Source organism: Myotis nattereri (genome assembly GCF_964212035.1).
Source record: "Myotis nattereri genome assembly, chromosome: 4".
Taxonomy (NCBI): Eukaryota; Metazoa; Chordata; class Mammalia; order Chiroptera; family Vespertilionidae; genus Myotis; species Myotis nattereri.
In genome coordinates, this window is record NC_138079.1 from 35,086,002 (window position 1) to 35,108,867 (window position 22,866).

The following is a 22,866-nucleotide window of genomic DNA, read 5'->3' on the forward strand; positions in this document are numbered from 1 at the left end:
TCATAGCGACTGGTCATTCCTCAGGTTATTCTGCCATTAGGTCGATTTGCATATTAGGCTTTTATTATATAGGATGTTTGAGGAGGTCTTGATTCCAAGTTTCAATAGTTTTCTGAGGTTCCTGTTGTTCTGCTTCCAAGCCCAGACTAGTTGAGTGGTTGGGATATCAAGGATTTGATTGGGTTGTGTGTGGGGGGGGGGCGTGCTTGGGATCAAGGTGATGAAGCAGTCATGGCAGCCATCATGGAAGTGTCTCTTGGTGTAGTGATGATCAGGTACCACTCTGGTGGACTCCTGGTGTGACACAGCTTGTCCTTTCTGGTGTCCCTTGGCCTCCATGGTAAAGTATCAGCACTTGCCTATTTGCTATCTTATTGCCAAAAGGATTCTACAGCTTAGGAGAAACCAAGAAACCCATAGTAATTAGACAGTGGCTTGTGGGAGGGAAGATATTAAGATGGAACATTTCCCTTCTTGGAAAAAATGAAAAATTATTTTAATTCATAGACTTCTTGAGCTTCCTGGTTATTATGGATCTGGAAAAGCCAACATACTTCAACATCTTATTTTTTTTAGATATACTTTGGTGGTTAGTGGAATGAGCATTAGTGGTAATTGTACTTATTCCTTGTATCTAGTGTTGGATTCTGAATCAGTGTATTTGTTCATAAACAGTGGCTGCTAAGTAGCAGAGAATATGTTTACAAATAATATGCAGAGGCATAAAGCCCTTGCTTAAGTCTAACCTCACACCTGGACTGATCATCATTCCAATTTGCTTTCTACGAGCCTTACCTTCTGTTCCTTCTTTCATTTACCTATTTTCTTTATTTCTATACCTTTCTTTCTATCCAAGATGATTCTCTACTAAAACTTAAATTGTTCTCTGGGTGGTGTATATCCTAACAATTTAGGAATCTAAGATACTACATTATTGTTTGTACTGTAGAATTCTGCATTCACTAAGTAATAATAGGGTTTTAACATGTCATGGGTATATATATCCCCAAGAAAAGAGGAGTATATATTTAATGCTCTTTTTGCAAGAATGAATGCTTCTTCTAGAATTCGTGTGAAGTATCTCTTCATTGCATGAAACCAACTTGTTTTTCTTTCGTCTTAGATGTCCCTGGCTTGCTTATATAGGTGCTCTTAAGTATTTGTATTTCTTTCTTTGTTTCTTTGTATAAGTGTGTTTTTGTTTGTTTGTTTTGGTTCCTAGACACAAGCATTGATGTTTTAATCTGATAAATAATATGAACCAGTGATATAATTTTGTCCCCCTCTCTTTACATAGCTCTGATCGAAAATCACTAATTAAACTTTAAGGAACTTCTGTGTTTTCCCCATTTGCTAGAAAACATCCATGCCCGTGACAGGTTCCCTTGATGGAGAGTCGAGGGTTTCTCATCTTAAATGCTTCTAAAGTTTGGCAAAATAACTTGGGCAATAGTGAACCACCTGCCATTCCTCTAAGGGCCTCGGATTCCTCGTCTCATGCCCTTCCTTGTTCTGGAAAGAAAATGCCTTTGTATGCAACTCCCTTCTTTTTGCCTGGCCAATGCCTGTGTGCAGTTTAGAATAACGCTTCTTCCAGGAAGTCTTCCTTGACATCCCTGCCCACCCCCACCCCCACCTGGGTTATGAATTGTGCATATCTGAGCCAAAGCATTTATCATATAGGACTGTAATTGTCACTTTACTTGCCTTCTCCCCCTTCCCTCCTCATTCCCCAAACGTCTGATTGCCTGGAGAGCACAGGAAAATGATCTGAGCTGATGAAGATGTGAGCCTGGAATATTAAATTGGATGGGCTCTTAGAAATGACACTGGATGAACTATCATGGGCTTATAGGAGTTGTGCCCATAGCACGTCTGTGCATTTTAATTGACCTGTGAGAGCCTTGCTTCTGAAAATGAATCCTGGAATTGGAGAATTTTATGGGAGGAACAGACCTCTCTCCTTGCCTAGAGAGATTGTGTGTTGCCATGGCCTTTATCTAATTGTGAGCATTTTTTCACAAGCCTCGATTTAGAATTTAACGATTGTTGGTAGTTAGAGTGATGTTTAAGAGCATGGGCCCCAGAGCCAGGCTGCCTGGGTTGGAGTCTGGAATTTACCATGTACTAGATGTGTAACCTTGACCTTCCGAGAAACATAGCCTCTGAAAAATGGGACTATTACTGTTACCTACCTGACAGGGTTGTTGCTGGAATCAAGTGAGATGGTACACGTAAGGCCCTTGGAACCCACAGGAAGAGCCCAGTAATGTGGACTGTTGTTATCTTGTTCAAGAGCAGTAAGCTTATGTATTTATTAAACCAGGGAACTTTAGTTTTATTAAATTAATATCTGAAGTGTATGGATTAAAGAATGGATGAAACTGGCTTTGTAAATATGAGTTTCTCTATGATTATTTTCCAATAAATATAGTTCTACTATGTTTTCTGCAGGATAATTTGTAAGGCATGAAGCTTGTTTGAAATGAAAAGTTATGGGGGAAAAGATAATGCGGTATTTTTAACATGTAATAAACTTTCAGGGTTGATGGCATTAAATAGTAAAAAGCAAAAAATGCAACCAGAAAAAGGACACCTCAACTCCTTTCTTTACATTCCTTTCATTGGATTACATCAAAGACTAGGGTCTTCTTTTTGTATCGAATATATGACTTGCTTTCTTTTCAGTTGACATTTTGTAAACCACTTATCACAGTGCCTGTATATTTGGACATTTATAATATGAGCATCTATTTTACTGAGAATATTAATATTGCCTTTTTTTTGCCATTGCTAAATGTTGCTATTGTTCATCCAGGTGTAACAAAGGATACCTGTTTGGCTTCTAACATTTCTGCTGGCTGACCCCATCAATGAAACATTTTTTAGTATGCATGCCTAATATGTGACTATATTTTAAAGTGATTTACATGTATTTAGTGGTGGTATTTAAAGATATTTTAACAGATAGAGAACGTTTATTATAGGGTTCCAGCATTGGCCTGAAGGCAGCTTCGTTTGCCAGGTGTTAACCATTTAGTTGCCACATCATGGATAGGTCCTGGGGAAGGAAATGGCACTCACACTGCCAACCTGTAAGGAGGTGTTTGAGCCATCAGAACTGGTGTGTATCAGCTGATTATCAATGTGAATATCAACTTATGAATGTACTAAATCCCACACAAAGAGGAGACGGAGAAAATGGAAATGGAACCCGGCCGGCATGGCTCAGTGGTTGAGCGTTGACCTATGAACAAGGAGATCACGGTTTGATTCCCGGTCAGGGGGTACATGCCCGGGTTGCGGGCTCAATCCCCAGTGTGGGGCATGCAGGAGGCAGCTAGCTGATCAATGATTCTCTTTCATCATTGATGTTTCTATCTCTTTCTCCCTCTTGTTTCCTCTCTGAAATCAATAAGAATATATTTTAAAAAATAATGGAAATGGAAACTGATAATCTAATTTTTCCTAAATCCCATTTGGGAATATTGTGTACCCTTCTGGTACCCATATTCCAATTTATGTATCCTTAGAATACTCTACAAGGTCTGCCTTCTGAACCTACCACAATAGAGCTTTATTGATTAAAAAGAGTTTTGAGCCAAAACCAGTTTGGCTCAGTGGATAGAGCATCAGCCTGCGGACTGAAAGGTCCCAGGTTCGATTCCGGTCAAGGGCATGTACCTGGGTTGCGGGCACATCCCCAGTAGGGGGTGTGCAGGAGGCAGCTGATCGATGTTTCTCTCTCATCGATGTTTCTAACTCTCTATCGCTCTCCCTTCCTCTCTTTAAAAAATCAATAAAATATATTTAAAAAAAAAAGAGTTTTGAATATTCATTGAGGCTGTCTCTTCTTTTTTGGAAAGGTTTATTTATTTTACTTGTAAGAGGAAGGAATAGCAGATCTTTGCTACACATCATTAACTGCCACTAAATTGACACAAATGTTAACAGTTATTACAAGAACTGTTTCAAAGCTAATTATGTTAATTAGAATGTAACATGCCAGTAATTGCATGTATTCAAATATCATACCATCACTTTTTGTATTTTCTTCTCCAGATGTAAGACAATCATTCATTTGTTGTGTGAAAAGCTGTAGAATTATAGCTAAGATAACAAATAATTGCCAGCAAATCAAATTGGTTCTTTAGAAATATGCTCTAATTGGTTAGCTGTGTAAAAAACAGAAACAAATGTTAGCATGTTAAGCATATAAAATAGGAACATTGCTTATGAAATCCTTAGTTTAGGCTTTTCATTTAAATATTTCTTCTTATTGCAATTAATATTATCATTTGGTTTATGACCCCTAAAAATATATTTCCTTTCAGCATTTCTTGGAGTTTTAATTTAGCTTCCTTATACATGTTAGTGGATTTGCAATTTAGATTTTAATTTGATTTCCATTCTTTAAAATGCCATTTTTCTTGTATTTCATTTTTATTTAAAGTATGCTTCTCTCTGTATTCCTGGAAGCTAGACATAAACAAACTACTAGAAAAATCAGGTTTTTAAGTGAGCTGAGAATATAAAACATTTTAATAGGCATTTCACATAACTAAACTAAGTATTTGAGAGCCCAACTAGAGAATAATGGCTCTTTGGAAACAAACTTTATGGGATGTAGTGTTCCTAATTTACCCTCTGTTACAGTTCCTTAAAGATAGCATTTCTGTGGTTGATTTTAAATCCTTGCTACTTCTTGTATGTGTAGAGTGTTTACTATGCCTCTATCTGATGATTTTGGTTGGAGTCATATCTACTTGAAGACAAAGTTTTAGTCTCTGGTTTTCTTAGAGTTTTGAGTATATATATGTTTTTATTAATTTTAGAGAGGAAGGAAGGCAAAGGGAGAGAAACATTGATGAGAGAGAAAGACATGGATCAGCTGCCTGCCACACCCCCCTTACTGGGGAATGGAGCCCACAACCCAGGCGTGTGCCCGCCCTGACTGGGAATTGAACTGCCCCTCTCTCGGTGCATGGGATGATGCCCAACCACTGAACCACAGTGGCCAGGACAAGTATATATTTTTTGATGTGTTTCCTCCTCTAATTTGAGTGCCTGGGGGTGTGTTTTCCATTTGTGATCCACATAAATCGGCATAACTCTTTTCATGTCATGGCTTTAATCTCTAGGATTTGCAGCATACCTCTCTCAATGAACTCATGGTCTGGCCCCAGCATGATGTGCTCAGAAGAGAAGAGCATTTTTTCTTAATGCCGCCTACAACCATCACTGTGTAATTCTGCTGGCAGATGCTGTGTTCTGCCTATTTTTCTGCTAAGGTTTTTGTTCAGCATTTATAGAGCTCTTGTCATCCTTTGCGTATAGGCCCTTTGTCTTGCTTTCTTAATAACGGTTCTTCAAAACATGGCAGATGATGAAAACACGGGCCTGTTGGAGTTGGGAAACCTAGGACTGAATAGTGACATTTCTTGGCTCAGTAATTTTGGATGGTTGTCACATAAGCTCCATGAGCCCTGGTTGTCTTCATTAGTAAAATGGGAATGGTTAAACCTGACAGCACTGTTGTACCAATTAAAGAACATAACATGTCAGAGGTGATTGCTAAGTATTAGGCATTCTTTGTGTGTTTCTCTGTTTCTGGACTCTGTACCCTGAAATTGGTCAGTTTGTCTATCTGTGCCAATATCACTGTTTTCTTAATTATTGTAACTTCATAACAAGTCTTAATAACTGGTCAAGAAAGTTCCCTTATGTCATTGTTATTCTTCAAGAGTGTTGGCTATATTGGACATGTTTATCTTCTGTATAAATTCACTTGTAAAGTTCTGCAAGCTGATTGAGATTTTGATTAGAATTACATTAAATCCGGAGATCAATTTGGGAAATTGACATTTTTATGATGAAGTTTTACTATTGGACAGCATAGTATATTGCTTCATTTACTTAGGACTTCTTTAATGTTTTGTAATAAGTTTTTATTATTTTGTGTAGGAAGAATTTGTGTATTTTTTGTTAGATTTATTCTTAAGAGTTTTAAATAACATCCCTTAAAAATAAATATGTATACCTGTTTGCTAGTGTATGGAAATTCAATTGGCTTTTGTATATAAATTTTTAAATTAATGAACCTTGCTAATCCTTATTGATTCTTATCTGTAAACTATGGGAATGGGAATATTTTGTAGACAATGGAAATCTGCAAATGGCAGCTTTCTTTCTTTTCCTATCTTTGTGTCTTTTATTTATTTATTTTGCATTAATCCACTAACTGGGACGTCTCGAATGATGTTGTATAGAAGGATGATACTATGCATTTTTTTTTAAAAAAAAATACATTTGTATTGATTTCAGAGAGGAAGGAAGAAGAAGGGAGAGAGAGATAGAAACATCAGTGATGAGAGAGAATCAGTGTTGGCTGCCTCCAGCATGCCCCCGACTGGGGATTAAGCCCCCAACTGGTCATGTACCCTGACCAAGAGTTGAATCATGACCTCCTGATTCATAGGTCGACGCTCAATCACTGAGCCACGCCAGATGGGGTGATACCATGCATTCTTGTCTTGTTCTTAAACATAAAGAGAATATTTTGGACGTTTCAGGTTAAGTATGATGAATCCTATGGTGCCTTTTTTGGGGGAGGGGTACTCTGTATCACCTGAAGAATGCCTTTTTTTGTTTGCTTAAATTATTTTTCATATCAAATGCTTCCTCTGTGTTTGTTGATGGCCATTATTAATCTTATACTTTTGAAGAATTACAATGTCATGGCAACTTAAAAAATACATGCCTGTATTCAGTTTACTAGTATTTTGTTTAGGATTTACCATCTATGTTTGTAAGTAGTATTAGCTTATAGTTTTCTTTCATTGTGTTTCCTTTGTTAGATTATGTGAACTCAACAAAATGAATTAGGAATGTATCAGCCATTCCTATGATCCTACAGTAATTGGCTTTTTCAGTGGCTCTTGTCAGTGATGTTATTTCCTGCTATGGTTGTGTGGGGTGGCTGGGGTGGCTGCTTTTGGGCTGTGATTCTGTGGGTTGGGCTGGCTTACTTGCAGACTGCTGGTCAGAGTCCTGCCTGCTCTACATGTCTTGCTCTGGGACCCAGGACGAGGGGCAGCACTTACCTGTGGTGTGGTGTTCTCATGCTGCAGGTTGGAAACCCCTAGAGGGAAGAGCAGAAACACTGACTGATTCTTAAGACCTGTTTTGCTGTGGCCATTGGTGAAAGCAAGCCACATGGTTAAATGCAGCATCCGTGAGGGGGAGAGTGGGAACAATGGGGTATTTGCTAAACAGTGATTTTTTTTTCCTACCACAGGGGAAAGTTCCTTCTCTTTCGAATCTCTGTAAAAGTCTGTGTAAGAATCATTGATTTGGTTCTTGACGATTCCCAATGTTACCTATCTGGACCTGGTCATTTCTTTGCAGAGGCACTTTTGACGGATCCAAGTTTTTAAATGATTATAAGGCTATTCAGATTTTTTAATTTCTTCTCAAATCAACTTTGTATTTTGTAATTTTGTGTGTTTATTTAATCTCTAAGTCTGCAAATTATGTTTATTGTGTGTGACATCTGCAGTTTTAACTTCCTTTTTAAATATTGTTTAGTAGTGTCTTCTCTCCCTTTTTTTCTCATGATTAATTTTACCAGAGGTTTATTTTATTAATATTGGGTGGCTTTTAGATTTCAGGTCATGCTTAAAAAGATTCTGTTTTCCTTCTCAGATTCTAAAAATGTTTTCTTCTCATATTTTTATGGGCTCACCAGTTATTCCAGCACTGTTATTAACATCTCTTAACCCCTCACCTAAAACATCACTTTTGTTGTAAATGCAAAATACATATGGGCCTCTTTCTTGACTCTGTTCTATTCCTTTGATTTGTCTCCCTGTATGTATAGCCTATAATCTAATTCTTAAAAAAATTTATACACACACACACATTTCAGAGAGGAAGGGAGAGGGAGAGAGAGAGATAGAAACATCAACGATGAGAGGGAATCATTGATTGGCTGCCACCTACATGTCTCCTATTGGGGACTGAGCCTACAACCCGGGCATGTGCCCTGACTGGGAATCGAACCCGTGACCTCCTGGTTCATACGTTGATGCTAAACCACTAAGCCACGCCAGGTTGGCTAATTCTTATAGTTTTGTGCTATTTTTAATATCTAGAAGGCCTGGTAGAAGAGCTTCATAACTCTTGTAGTAAAATTTATCTTCAGTTACATTTAGAGAACTGCCCCTCATTTTAATATTTTTCTATCTCTGGAAATAACTACAGTATTTTCTTTGAAAATCAGTGAGAGAGAGAAAAAAAATCATCCCTTGTGAAACTATTAAGCATTCCCTGCTTTATAAAATTCACTAGAGGCCCGGTGCACAAAATGTGTGCACTTGGGGTGGAGGGGTGGGGGGTCCCTCAGCCTGGATTGTGAGAGGTTGCAAGCCAGGCCGGTGCACTATCGGGGCAGGGGAGGGACGCGGGAGGTTGGCCAGCTGTGGAGGGACCATGGGAGGGCTCCAGAGTGTGTCCGGCCCGTCTTGCTCAGTCCTGACCGGCCAGACCCCAGTAGCAAGCTAACCTGCAGGTTGGAGCATCTGCCCCCTGGTGGTCAGTGCATGTCATAGTGATTGATTGATTGGTCGACTGTCTGCCCCCTGGTGCTCAGTACACATCATAGCAAGTGGTTGAGCAGCCTTAGCACATCATTAGCATATTACGCTAATCTGCCAGGGACAGGAGCTGGGATTGCAAGGTCCGGGCCTCCCTCTGCACGTGCAGATTTGTCTCCTTGGCCAGCATCCGGGGCTGCCACTGAGATTTCATGAAGGGAGTGACGAGCTTCATTATCCCTTGCAGTTGTGAAATCATAGATGCCACCCACGGCTACGCTAGCCGTAGAGATCCTCTGCTAGAGAAAGGTTTTCTTGGTGGCAGTGTCACAAGAGCCAACAGAAGGAGAAGTGAAAAGTTAATGACCGCACCACTTTGCTGGCATGAGCTGTTTTCTCAGACTGCGTTTATTCTGAGTTATTCAGAACATCCCCTGCCTCTGGCTGACATGAAGGCTGTGTGCAGAGGGGGATGGGCACTGACAGCGCACAAGGAATAATTCCCTCATCCATCAGGCCTGACAAGCCTTGGACTCGACTTCTTGTCAGAGACCTGAGCGGGATGGAACAGCCTCCACTTGTCTGGCATTTTCAACTAATCTGAATCTGATATGAAATTAACTAGATGCCACTGAAGTTGCTGGTGGCAACAGTTCTCACTGAAGTTCTATGCTTACAACCTGTCTGCCCAGCTGGAGGATGTGACAAATGGGCGTCTGAATTAGCGCCCATCCTCTGAGCCTGTCAGAAAGCTCTTCATTACAAGGCAAAGATTGGGGATCCGATATCAGGGCCCATGACCCCACACCTTTGCGCAGGTAGAACTTTATTTGGCTTTCTGTCTCAGGAATCTTCGATCCAGCTGGTCAAGTGGGAAATTCAGGATTAGATAACTTCTGTGCTCTTTATTTTTTATATTGAAAAGTTAAGTTTAGCCCTAACCAGTTTGGCTCAGCGGATAGAGCGTCGGCCTGCGTACTCAGGGTCCCGAGTTTGATTCCAGTCAAGGGCATGTATCTTGGTTGCGGGCACATCCCCAGTGGGGAGTGTGCAGGAGGCAGCTGATCGATGTTTCTCTCTCATCGATGTTTCTAACTCTCTATCCCTCTCCCTTCCTCTCTGTAAAAAATCAATAAAATATATTAAAAATATATTTAAAAAAGAAAAGTTAAGTTTATTCTTCTATGATAAGATGGTACCTTCCCATAGGAAATTTTTTAGCAGTAGGGATAAAAATCATGCATAATACACAGCCATTCTTAACATCTCTAAATGTAGATTTTCTTTCTCTTTCAGTGCCTCCCAGTAACTTGTGACAGCACAGACGCACTTTTTATTGCTCAGATCTCCTGTTTCTCCCAGGACACCAGTCTCAGGCTGATTACCTGTCTGAATTACCTTCCCCCTCGGCTTTTTTTCTGCCCACTTTCCTGGTCTGTAGTTCATACCTCAGGAACTCAAGGGGTTTCCTTCTCTCAGCAGGTGCTAACCTTGTCCGAAGGCATGTGGCCATTCCTACCCATATTTTATTCATGTCATTTCTTCCCTCTCATTCTCGTAATTCCTTGCGCCCACATTTCCTGTCACAAAGGAGTTTACATTCTTCTGCTTATGGGAATTGTGCTGCTGAGCGAGCTCTGGGTGGTCGGGCATTTCCTTCCTGTATGCCCTCTCCTCAAACCAGTAGGGACCTGGCTCCTGAAAGCGTGTCCCTGGGGCAGCTCTTTTCCTAAGGCTGCAAAGTGCTCCACTTCCACTGCCTTTAGCCCTTTTGCATCGGCTGCATTATCATCAAAGGCGATATCCCTTAGGTATCTCTAGATGGCAGCATCTACCTCTCTCTGCCTCCAGGCGAGGCTAGAAAAGAATAGTAGACTCTAGTCCCAAGGATGATGTATAGTGTCGCCCTGTTCTTTACAGCGCGTGCCTCCCTTTGCCTTTTCTCCCGTTTCTAAGTGCGTGTTGAACTTCGCAGTCATGGAGTGGGGGTGTCCAGTGCGTCATTTTCCTGGGTTCTTCAACAGTCTCCTACTTCTGCAGCCAGAGAGAGACATGCATTGAATTATTCAGTCGTGTTTAATTCAGTGGGATCTAACTGTGAGGAGTGTTGCTTGAAAATGGAGGTGTTTTGGTAGTAACTTCTTTAAGGAATGCTCCCGAGGGCTGGTGGGGATACCGGTGGAAGGTGGCCGCAATGCCCAGTGCTGGGCCCTTTCCCCTCACAATCTGGGACCGCTGGCTCCTAACCGCTCACCTGCCTGCCTGCTTGGTTGCCCCTTAACCACTCTGTCTGCCGGCCTTCTCGCCCCCAACTGCCCCCCCCCCCCCTTGCTGGCCTGATCGCTCCCAACTACTGCCCGTCCCCCCTTCCCCTGCCGGCCTGCTCGTCCCCAACTGCCACCCTGCTGGCCTGCTTTCCCCCAACTGCCCTCCCCTCCTGGCCTGATCGCCCCTAACCGCCTCTGTCTTGGCCCTGCCACCATGGCTTTGTCCAGAAGGATGCCTGGAAGGTCTCCCAGTCTAATTAGCATATTACCCTTTTATTAGTATAGATATATATTATTATGCTAGACCAAGCATGTCAAACTTGTGGCGGGCGGGTGATAGACTATTTGGCTAGTTGTAATTTTTTTACCCGTCTGCTCCCCCATGAAACTCTGGACTCTCGGCAGTCCGGCAGGGCCGTGTTTTGTGTCTTCCCTTGGCCTAGATCAGGCCTGACACCAAAGGTGCCCTGGAAACCATGCTTACACTTACAGCATCCTCCTTGCCCTACATTTGATTGTGGTGCCTGACACCATAGCACAAACCTTTAGCTCAGAATATTTACACACACATTCTCCCTGCCTTAACTTCTGTGTTCCGGTGGAATTGTGTTTAGTTGATTTAAACAAAATATCAGACAGCTCAGCAGGTGCCTGCCTTGCATTGGATGTGGTGGCTGCGTCCCAGGTCAGCCTTTTCTCCGCTGCTGTGCAAATTAAACCCCAGCCAAAGAGGTGAGCCAGACTCTGACTCGGAAGATGCCTCTTTGTACTTTATTGGGAAATGTGCAGGTTGAAGGGGAACTTCTTTCTGAAGGATATCTTTGAGATGAGACCCGGGATTTCTCCCAGGGTTAGGAGAGATCATTGCTAACTGCAGACCCACTAGAGCCTGCCTGTAGGCCTGCATATGCCTGTTTACCCTGCGTTTTTCTTATTTAGTGCCTTTCTCCAGACTTTGAAACTGATGTGCACACAAACTGCGGCATTTAGACAAAGAGCTTTGGGCTCAGAGGGAAAGGCGTATTAATTTATCTGGGAGAGAACGTCCATGGAGCTGGCTCTTCAGGCATCTCTCCAGTGATTGCTAATCAGAAATGCTTTTGCCACGTCACTTTTCTAATAAACCGGGGAGCTCCAAGTTTCAAATAAACAAAAGAGAGAGCCTTTGGTCATTCGTGATATTAATACAAATTCGGCACTGTATCGCCCTGATTGGCAATTGATCAGCAACAACCTCACAGTGTCCTCATTTGGGGGCTAATCTGCCTGGGAGGAGAGAACAAAGCTCATTCATTCCACCGATACGATCCTTCCTTCAGTGCTGCCTGGCTTATATTGTAACCATAACTATTTTTTAATACAAGGATGTAGGAAAAGGGAAAAATTAATTAGCCCACAGTGTTGCTACCCCCTGTGACATTTTTTTATAAAAAGTAATACCTATGCAATATTAGGACATTCCAAGAATACAGAAAGGTATAAAATGCAATTCATTGCTCTTCCTGGTCCTTCTCCACAAAGGTAGTCCATTGTTACTTGTTTCTTGTCAGTCATTGCAGGAAAAATAAGTATGTGTCTGACTCCATAAATATACACAAGAAAAAATGTATACACTGTTTGAGCCTTACTTTTTAATTTAATATGGAAATCCCTCATGCTGGAATATACAACTCTTCTGGTCCCTTTTAATGGTCGTATTTCATCCTGTGGAGACACCAGCAGACTCTCCCCCTGGTGGGAAAGCCCTGTGACCGGGCCCACCTGACCTCTGCTGTGAGAATGCTCGCACACAGTTATTTTTAGTTGTAGGATGATATGTGGTTGTTGGTGAGGTCAACTTCCCAGTGTCTAATCAGGATGACTCAGGGTGCATTGCGTTGTGTTAAAGAAATGCTAAGCTGTCATTACAGATACACTCAGAGCTCTCACTGGCTTAGAAGTGTATTTGCTGCTGTCATTGTTTACTTCAATAACCAGTAGAAGTTCATTTCTTCTTCACCTACAGGCCATGCTGGCAGAGATGTGTTCTGCTCCATGCAGTCATTCAGGGATTCAGGCCGACGTGATTTCTGCCATCTTTATGTCCCTTCCAAGGTTCCCCTGGGTATTGACACTCAGAGAGTAATAGTTTTTGGCGAGGGATTTCATGGCAAGTGCTAATGGTCCACATCTTGTTGAGTGGCACACATCTACCCCATGGTCTGTTGTCCTGAGCTCAGTCTTGTGACCACACCCAACTGCCAGAGAGGCTGGGAAATGAATTCTAGCTGCGTGTCTGTAGGCCAAAGGAAAAGGTTTGACGAGCAAGTAAATTGCCAGTGAGCATGGCCAAAAACATGGCTGGGAATGCCACCAAAGGCTCTGTTGTCGCCAGAAGTGGTGCCTCTGGCTGCCTGTCTTCTTCGCTGTTCCCGGCATTGAGTCTATGGGCAGTAATCCTAGAAAGGGTGCTTTCTCTCTGTTCTGCAGCTCCTCCACCCACCCTCACCCCGCACAGTTCTTTAAGGACTGGGATGGAGTACTGGCTGTATGCAGAGATCTTAATCCAAACAGCTGGCTGAACCTGGGAAGATAAGAGAGGAAGCAAAATGAGATGGGAGGGGTTTTCTGAGTCCCCCAAAGGCCTTTCCCATGAAAGAGACATTCAGGGAAGGCTGCTCTCAGTCCATGGAGCAACTGTGTTCATTCCCTAAGTGCTCCTGTTGCAGGAAACACAGCCGGGGGTTTTCCAGGTGATGAATTTCTGGAAAAGAGTAGAGCTGAGCCTGGACAGGAGCCCGGCAGAGGCCCAGAGACTGCTCCGGGCAGCGTGGTGCATGCTTGGTCTCTCTGTGCTGCCACCCGGCTCCCTGGCAGCTGGTCCCTGAGCACTGGAGAGAGGTATCAGCTATGCTCCGCTGCCCTCGCCTCTGCTGCCCAGAAACCCCGTCCGGTTGTGGCAGAGAGGCATGGTTACGGCCACGTGCAGCCTGAGTACTTAGAGCTAGGAAAGACAATATATTGCTCTGTATCAGCACTCTGTTTTTTTTTTTCTTTAATGATAGCATTTTAGGGTGGCGGTGAAAAATAAAAAACTGCCAGCGCTAGTCTTGGTGTATGGGTATGTTTTCAGAGTGAGGAACACTTAAAAGACAGACTCGTCTAAACATGTTCAAACGTTAACTGAGAAAATGATCCAGGAAATGTTGGAAAATAGGTATTTTGTTCCTTGACACACCCCCTTCCTTTGCCACATTTTCTTGTGTTGACTCAGATAAGTTGGATGCATATCAAGGCTGGGGAAAGCCTCAGAGTATTTCTGATGTCTTCATAGAACATGTGCCACATTGTGAGTAGGTTAACACCCGCTATCTTAAGCCTTTTAGTAGTCAGTTCTGTCAAGAAAACATAATCTGCTCAGCATCTTGGTTTAGTCCTGTGTTGGGTCCTAGAGCAGGTGTTTGTAAAGGAGGCAAATGGACACATTAAGAAGCTTATAAAGACCTTTCCTGTTACACTTAAATGATGAAGGCACTGCACACTCCTTAAATAATGGTGCCTGCCAGGTTTTTGGACACTTTTCTAAGAAAGGAGAAAAGATATTTAAAAGATAGCTGCAAATGCAACAGGCCCTGACAGGGAACCTGGTGACTTCAGGAATCAATACCGTAATTGTGCACCGGTGCTATAATTTATCAAAGTACTTCAAAGTATTCTGCAAAGGAGTTCAGGGGCGCTCTGATTTTACAAATGAAGCCACTGATGGCTGACGGTAGACTGCCTCTTAGCCACAGCGTAGGTCTGTGTTAGAGTCAGGAGGCAGAGAACAGCTAACAACAACATAAAAGGCCAGAGAAGGCCAGTTGGGTAAACGTGTGGCCTTCTGCATCAGCCTACCGTCGATAAGTAAGATGACATCACAGCCAGGGGGTGCCGAGCTGACCACACCAGACCAGGAAGTATGCCAGGAGTCAATCGATAGAAGATGTATTACTGAAAATTAATATTCTGCTGCTGAATTATCCTCATTGATTCAGGGATTTTGAAAGTGGCCGTAGATAATTTCATGAACAAAAGCATTCGTGTTTCTTGAGCAGAAGACCAAAATAACAGCGGAAATCCCATCTCTCACACAGCACCTTGATCCTTGGAAACAAAGCTTGCACTGCGCATCCCCAGGAGGGCCTGCCCGGGTTTGCCAGGAGATGTGGCCATCTCGCAAAGCCACTGTGGTCAAGCTTCGTTTGCCGTGGTCGATCTTCGCTCTGATAGAGCCTGTGTTTACTCATTACTCAGAAGAAGCATCATCTACACAGAGGAAGAGTAGATGTGCTGGCCATGCGGTAGGAAGCAGGGCCAGACCTTCTGCGTAGAGTGATGCAATGCTGGGGGCGGAAAGGGGAATTCTGAGAGTTTGGGATTCGAAGATTCCCCCACATTGCCCCTGGGAGGGAGTGATGCTGAGTGGCTGCTGATGTGTCCGTGGGTTTAGGGAGCCGCTGCCCTTGGCCATGCATGGCTACTCCTCATACTCCCCCCGCCCCCCCGCCCCCCTCCCCCCCAGCCCCGTCCCCGTCTTCCCTGTTCTGTCATTTTCCTTCTGAGGTCTCCCCCTCTCTCGTAGGGAAGTGTACTGTTAGAGTCCCTACAGGGAGAATGGTGCTGAGAGGCAGCACCACAGGGTCTGGTGCTCACATCTCTCAAGGAAGGGTCTGCAGTGGGTGGTCTCCTGGAGCGATTCCAGGGCTTGGCTGGGACTGACCGCCCTTGCCGAAGCATTTTCTGGGAAATGTCAATGAGAACAACCCTTTTGCTGGTTTCAGTTTTTAAAGAGGCCAATTTCTGATAAAAATATTCTTGGGAAATCTTGCTCAATATATAGTTATTGACTGTTTACCACCTCAGGGAGCTTTTTATCTCATAATTTTTCTACTAAGTTGAAAAAAAACATTTTTGTTTGCGCTGTATTTTCATAAATATCTATAGTAAGAATTTTAGAGACATGTTCACAATTGGTGAATTAAGATGGAGTCTGTTTGTTTTTGTATTCTTTTAACTTTTCTGTAGGTTTGAAAAATTTCAAAATAAAATATTGGAGGGTTAAAACAGGCAGGTGTATTTTCTCGCTAGTGGAAACTAAGACAGATGAAATGATTTATTAAATGACTTTCCTGAGGGCAATCAAGAGTTCATGGAAGCACCTAGAATAGATCTCAGTTGCTCAGAAGCCATCCTTGTGCTTTTTAGGCTATATCTCCTCCCGAAAGGAAGGGCAGGTGTGGGAAGGCTTTTCCTCCAGGTTCTGCTTCTGAACAAAGTGTCTCTGAGCCTGGTGACATTGCTGTGTGTTTCCACAGACAAATCAGCCAAGTGGGCAAAGCAGGAGGCAGGTACCTGTCAGCTTTATAAACTGCTATTTGAATGGCATTAGGTGGGTATTTCATCCATTGAGAAGAAACGGGTCGTTCTAGTTCTGAACCGAGAGAATTTTCATTTCGGACCTTCTTAAATAGAAAAAGGAGTTCATGATAAGCAGTATTTAGCAGAGGAGCAAGGAATGTTCGCTACAAATCTGATAGTCTGAAGGGGAGACAAAATCAGAATCGCACAGTGAACCCCTCCCTTGTTTTTGGAATGGAGGGTTTCCTTGGAAGGGCATCAGGAACAGTAGACAGAGCTGAGAAGGTCTTTAATCATCGTCCTTGTCTAGCACCCCTGGGGCTTTAGGACAGGGACGTTGAACATGTTCTGTGCTCCGCCCGATCCCGGGCCTGTGTGGGTTTCCAGGGCAGCTTCACATGAACCGGCAGTCCTACTTGCCTGGTGCACCCCCCATCCTGCCCCCCATCTCAGATCTCTCCACGGAGCCTCAGAGAACAAGGGCCCCCAGACATTTTTCAGAGTTTGGTGGTGTTACCTGGCCTAGTAAGCAAGCGGAAATGAAAGTATCTGAGTACGGTTGGTGTGCGCCTCATTGACGTCACGGCATTTGTAAAAAGCTGAGATTCCATTACTCTGTGTAGTCAGTGCTAGGTGAGCCTCTGGGTGGACCCTCAGCTTGGAAGGGAAGCAGTCACTTGCGTCCTAGTTTCAAGCAAGCAGCGTCCTCTTGTGGGTCTTTCGTGACCTTTGGTTGCCTGCCTTTAGCCTCACCAAGCATGGCGAGCAGCCATAAGTATGCGACAGAGGACCGCACTCTGCTCAGTATCGTTCGTAGCATCACTCCTACCACACCCTTGAGGGGACAGACTCTGCTTCTTGTTAGATTATCCTCCTTTGGAAAACATTTTTGCTGATCTTAATCTCCATTAACTCAGAAAATCAAGTTTTTTTCTTTACTTTTCCCCCATCATCATTTACCTCCTCCCCTGCAATCGCCACACAGTTATCTGTGTCTATGAGTTCTTTATCTTATTTGCTCAGTTCATCCACCCCATCCCCACTCCCTGACCAGCGCTGTCTGCCTGCTGTCTATCTATGAGTCTGTCTCTATTAGAAAATCAAGTTTTAAAAGCTAGAACAAGGTGAAGTGCGCTGATGCAAATTGCATTTTGTCCAGTAGGTGGCGCATCAGCAAATCTCGTTGGCCAGGAATAGAAGTCAGTATGTTGAGGATTCTGTGAGAGAAAGGTACACCCTGTGTGCAAGGTGGTTCACTAAGTCAATGGGACCAACAGTTGGGTTATTTAAAACTAATTTTCTTGTAAAAAAAACTCTCAGGAAGAACCTTTTTAAAGCTAATTTCCAGTTGAAACTAAAATGTATTATCATGTCCTTTGGAGATATTTTCCAGGACATTTGGCTGCAGATTACAGCTGGAAGTAAAAGAATGCTGTTAATCTTCATAGCATTTTGAGTTTTAGAGAAAAATCCATGGTAGACGTTTGGCATCCTAAATTTATGTATTTGAATTATGTTCACAAAGTGGTGCATACTTGAGCTGAAGAAAGTCCTTCCAGTGACTTTAAAAAAAAAAATGTAGTGGAACTTGTTAGGTGTAACTTCCTGAAGGAATGGGCTTCATGTCTCGGGAATGCATTATTAGTAACTCTTACTGCACCGAGCTCAGTCAGTGACTTCATGCTGAGAGTGTACGAGTTATGGGTCTTATACTCCAAGATGGCTGCAAACGCTTCTTTGGAAGGAAGCAGCATGCTCACTCCTTAATACAAATGTCCCCTCTAAACACGGAGTAGTGAACTTAGTAACCTGTAAAACAGAGGCAAATAAAGATTTACAAAAACAACAACAACACAAAAAAACCTGCCTTCCAGTAAAGTATCAGAATTTCATTATATTCCCCCCCCCCCCCCCAAAGATATGTATATTTTTCCTGATGGGATTTAGGCTCAGGAATCTATGTGTATTATTTCACAAAAATAGAATCAGATTTAATCTATTAATTTAGTCTGTAGCTAAAACAATCAGGATACAAACATCCTATTGTATCGGGTTTTCTGTAGAGGACAGTGAAAGCACACAATTAGCGGGCTCCTCACACGTGTCCTTTCTACAGTCTCCGAGGAGAGTGGTGACAGGCTTTCGGGGTTGTCAGGCGAGGTATGAAATCATTACCAGAGTTCCGGTGGCATTGGACAAACCGTGAGAAGGAAAAGATGAAGGGTCCTGTCTGCTTTTAATGATTGAGTTGTGTAATGTGTTTAGAGAGACTAAGGCAGCAGGGACTCATCCAGTTCACTGAACTTCAGTTTTAGAAGAAGAGTGTACAAAAAGTGCCTGTCTTTCCGTGACAGTGCTAGTCTGTGGTGAAAGGGAGACTACCAATCCTTCCTTTGCCTTGCTATTTCCCATGACCCTTTTCTCAAGTCGTATACTAATCCCCCAAAGGGAAGATAACAGGACCTCAGGGGTAAGAAGTTCTCTACTACTAGCCCTGTTAGATCAGTGGTTCTCAAACTTGTCGGCAAGGTGGAATCATCACCTGGGGAGCTTCAGGAACTTCTGGCGCCTGGGCCCACCCTGGAGATTGTGATTTAATTGGTCTGGGTGTGATTGCAGCTTTTGGAATTTCTAAAAGACCTTCCAGTGATTCTAATATGCAGATAAACTTTAGAGGCCACCTTTACCTCCTCTCCCAAAGCCTGCTTTATTCTTGGCCCATCTTCTGAGTCCATCCTTCCTGGGAGTACCAGGACCTTGAGTGTGTGTATGTGTGTGTGTCCCAGTGTCTCCACCAAGCTCCCTGTATTTTGTTTATATGCTCATGGGTCTTGGGATCCTGGTGAGACTGAGTCATTTTTCTCTTTCTATTCTCAGCATCCATCTTAATGCCTGGCTCACAGTAGATGTTCAGCGATTGGTTTTTGAATCAAGGGTATATTGTTTCTTCGAAACACATTGTGCATTAAGGGTGCATAGTAATATAATGACATATATATATAATAATACTAGAGGCCCGTTACAGGAAGATTCCTGCAAGAATAGGGCTTCCTGAGACCGGAGCGAAGCAGAGAAGGGAGTGAAGCCCACCGAGGCGGCCTCTGCTCCCTTCCCCGCCGCCTCGGCTCCCTCCTGTGTCCGCCGCCTCACTCACGTCCTTCTCCGCCACTTCGCTCCCTCCCGTGTCCGCTGCCTCAGCTCTGCTCCCGTCTCTGCTACCTCTGATCCGTTCCCTTCTCTGCTGCTTGGCTCCCTTCTGCAGTGCTTGGCTTCCTTCTACACTGTCTTCAGTCTTTTCTGGGTGCCTGTGTATGCAAATTAACCGCCATCTTTGTTGGGTTAATTTGCATACGCTTCTGATTGGCTGGTGGGCATAGCGAAGGTATGGTCAATTAGCATCTTTGTCTTTTATTAGTGTGTGTATATATATATATATATATATATATTAATATAATGATTTAAACAAATTGATTCATGCACTTCTGACTCAAGGCATTTTTATTACGCAGGCAGGTATTTCTTCTTTCTTTGCAGAGTATAGATTTCCTAATCTCCTATCTTTTCCTAAGGCAGTGAAAAGTATATAAAATAAAAGAGGAATACATTCTGTTGTGTAGCATTAGCTTGAGTCACAAAAGCCAGCATTAGATAAGGGACAGAGGTCAATTAAGACTGTGTTCAATAAAGCTCAAGGAATTGGCTGTTAAGTTTGTCGATTTCTAGCAGAATGATTTCCCATTGCCTTACTTAAAGAATATTAATTTATCTAATTGGTAATAATGTGGTCAATTTATTGTAGCTTTAAAAATGCAAATCAACTACCATATCAGAATATTCACTGACATGCCGGAGACTTTTAAATTTTTATTTTATTTTTATTAGGTGATAATGGGAGGCAAATTGTTAATGTTTGATTCTGGCAAAATACAATTAGTTTCTGTGAAACACATTGTGCATTAATGATATCGTTAAAATTAATGAATATAAATGAGTAAGCTGGGGATTTCAAATAGGAAATAGTGACTTTATATCAGTCTGTGAAACTTGAGATAGATTCCCTTGATTTTTAAGGATAATGTGCTGGAGCCCTGGTACGTTTGTGTATAGACTAGAGAGAAATTAAATCAGCTACCAGAAGCATCAAAGTTTTTAAACATTCACTGTCGTTTTTGGTAAGACTGTGGTGTATTGATTTCAGTTAAAGAAAGCCACCCACTAATTTTACATTAAGAACTATTTTAAAGACAGCTTTTAATAGAAATTTCCAGGTCCTGTATGCATAAAAGTGCATGTAAATTTTGGTGTTTAAAAAAATAAGGGTAATAAATCACTGTTCATTAAAATTAGATATTGATTTTAATGGTATTGTAGATTCCAGATGTCCTCTAATAAACATCTGTTACATTTATAATTTTAAAATATTATTACAAAAGCTAGACAAGTATTTATTTTCCTTGCTCTAGAAAGGTGATGGCACAGGAAAAACAGAAAGAGGTCTTAGGGAAGAGTTGTGGACTAAATGTATAACATGACCCCAAGAACCATATGGTATTTTGGGTATTAAAGGCTGACATAAGTTCTTGTAGTATAGAGAGAAACTTTGTCACTAAGACCCAGAACCAAAACACAGATTTACCTACAGTCTGCGCACTTGTAAGTTAAGTGCTGTGTTTTCAACCTCCTCCTGCTGAGCTGGACAGATGAAAATCCCGTGTCTTCAGGGAGTGCTGAACGTGACTGCTTCATAAGTAAGCATCCTTGGTCTGACCTTCATTCACTGTTTCTTTTGCTCCCTTTATATGCATATGGACGTGTGGTACCCACACATTTGGGTTTTATTATGTGTGTCTATTGGCAAGTTTTGCAGGACATCCTTGCCCTCGAGGTGCTCGGAGTTGGGTGCGATGGGTGAGGACTGTCAGAGGAAAGGGGGTATGTGGGCACATGGCTGCTGTCTGCGCTCTGGGACCCAGCTTGAGAAGCCTGAGTTCTTTTGCTAGCTCTGCCTTTTTGCTGTTTTCATGACCTTGGGCTCTTCTTCTAACCTCGTTGCTTCACTTTCCTTGTTGGTAAATTGGACCAGTCTCTTCCCTTTCCACTTCACAAGACTGATGAGGATTAATGAGGTAGAATCCGGAGCACATTTTGTGTTTCTCCGAAGAGCACATTTATGGGAAGGTAGGAGAGAGGGTTAATATCATAGGGAGTGGGGGGCACACACTACTTGCCGTGTTATATGGCAGGGTCTCAAGGGGTCCTGGCTCTCCATCGGCTGAGAATGAGTGGCAGGCAGCAGCCCCATTTCTGTTCACTTCGAAGTTGAAGGACGTATTAGCTCAGGATGATGGAGAAAAAGCCCAACCAAATGTGGGAGTAGGGGAATGACAAGCAGGGCCCAGGCAACATCTGACTTCTGCATGCTTGCCTGAAAGAAACCTGGATGTTTTTTTAAAACTATTTTATGTTTATAAACTCACCTGTCAGACCTGTTTGGCTCTCCAATATGTATAGAGAGTCACCAGAAATGCTTGACTGTGTGCGCATAGTGCAAACAAGGCCAGCATGAGGCTCCCAGCCCAAACCTCCACGTTCGTCTAACCTAATGCCTTGGGGTAGAAAGAGGCTGCAGGTATGACCGCAGGGTGTAAACGGTCGGCTTGCATGAGTCTCTGCAGACCTATATTGTGATGCCTATGAATGCAAGCATGTGGACATGGACAGAATGATTGATGACTTCACGTATGGAATCCCATCCGAATTTCATTTAGCCTGCTGCCTTTGGCCAATCAGGTTTTTAATTTCAAGGTGACTTGCTTTTTTGTCTCCTTAGAAGATTTTCCACATTTTCCCCACCCACCTTGTGCTTACTTTTTTTTGAGAACTTTAGCTACGTAACAGTGCCTTTAACTTAGAACATAGCTGCTTGCCACTGCAGGATTACAAATAGGAGTTTAATATGTGTGTAGCCTGAAAGTGCTTTTATAATCCCTGACTCAGTAGCTAGACTTGGACTACCCATGACGGAGTTCAAGCTTTAAAAAAATAATCCTTCTTCATCTTTATCTCTAGGTATATCTTGTCACTTTAGGAATACTTTTAGGAATATCACTCCGTTTAAAAAACTCAAAAATGCTTAATTAATTCCAGGAGTTTTATCACCATATATGCATATTGACATCTCTGTTTCTAAAGCTCATGTCCTTGATGCGCCTCTTACAGTGGCAATACTGTCAACATCGCTTCACTCATCTCCCATCTTCATCTGTAGATTAATACGAATATAAGGGTTTGCTAAATATTAGCTCATGGTCCCAGTGTTAGCTGTGTATCCTTTAGAGGTAAAGGGCCATAATTGAAAAAAATATATTGGCGCTATTTCCAATAGTCAGATCTTCATAAATGCTCTTGTATGAGAAAAATGAAGTTGTATTACCCAGCTTTATTAGAAATGCTATATTTTGTTGGATCTGTGTGTTCTCAAAGTAGAGAATATTTTCCTGCTGTGATTGATGTTAGGGCATTTATGAGATAGTCTGCTATATTTCATATGTATATGAGAGTGTCATTGTTAAAATGTTCAAAGGAAAATTATGTATGTGGTTTATATTTTATTATTTCCTCCTAGG

At 42.5% G+C, this 22,866-nt stretch overlaps 1 protein-coding gene across 1 annotated transcript in view; it reads left to right on the forward strand.

The window, feature by feature from the left end:
• Positions 1-22,866, forward strand: part of MAST4 (microtubule associated serine/threonine kinase family member 4) — a gene marked incomplete at its 5' end in the record, with an annotated part of 512,560 nt that overhangs the window by 175,881 nt on the left and 313,813 nt on the right.